The sequence below is a fragment of the Penaeus monodon genome, chromosome 19 (assembly GCF_015228065.2).
Source record: "Penaeus monodon isolate SGIC_2016 chromosome 19, NSTDA_Pmon_1, whole genome shotgun sequence".
In the NCBI taxonomy this organism is placed as follows: Eukaryota; Metazoa; Arthropoda; class Malacostraca; order Decapoda; family Penaeidae; genus Penaeus; species Penaeus monodon.
The window spans coordinates 15,960,935-15,961,689 of record NC_051404.1 but is presented as its reverse complement, the minus strand read 5'-3'; positions in this window follow the sequence as shown (position 1 = coordinate 15,961,689).

Here is a 755-nt window from a genome sequence, read left to right as displayed (position 1 = left end):
GTTGAAAGGTTGGGGTCAAGACTAACTTGGTTTACCTTCATTTGGCTTGACTTGGTTTGACTTCGGGTGTTTGTTCCAGTAGTTCTAGTCTAGTCTTGATTTTTGCAAAACAATGAAAAGTAATGAAATAAAATGAAAATTTAAAAAGGAAGTAAATTGAAGAATAAAATGACATCAAAGCGAATGAAAAGTGTATAAAACGAAGGAAAACAACCAAAACCAAAAGAGAGAAAGACCTAAACACAAGTGAAAATACAAAGAAATTAAGAATAAGTGCGAACAAATAAAACAATAAAGTAAAGAGAGAATGAAATCTGATGAAAATCATGAAAAGAGAGTGGGAAACATAGTTCAGAAAAAATCACGAAATATAAATAAAAACTGGGAAAAAGTTGCGATCGCCGGCGAGTAGCAGTTTTAAAGGGCGCTTCCTCCCCCAGAGGGCGCCCCGGCGGTCATTAGGTATTGATCTTTGTCACGCCCTGACCTTCCTTCATTTCACTCTGACCTTGAACGTGTCTTGAACAGGTGGAGGCCAGTCTTAGGGTCACTTTCTTGCGGGTTCGGTGGGCTGGGTATCTTTACTTTGGATTCTTTTATGCTTTCTTGTGATCGGTTTTTGCTTGGTTGCCAGCGTCTTCCCTTTTCCCTCTTTCCTATGATGTCTTTCGTTGTCAGATTTTTATTCTCGCTTTCGTTGTTCTTATTATCCGTCTCTTACTGTCTTGTGCTCTCTCCCACCAGTGGGCTTATGT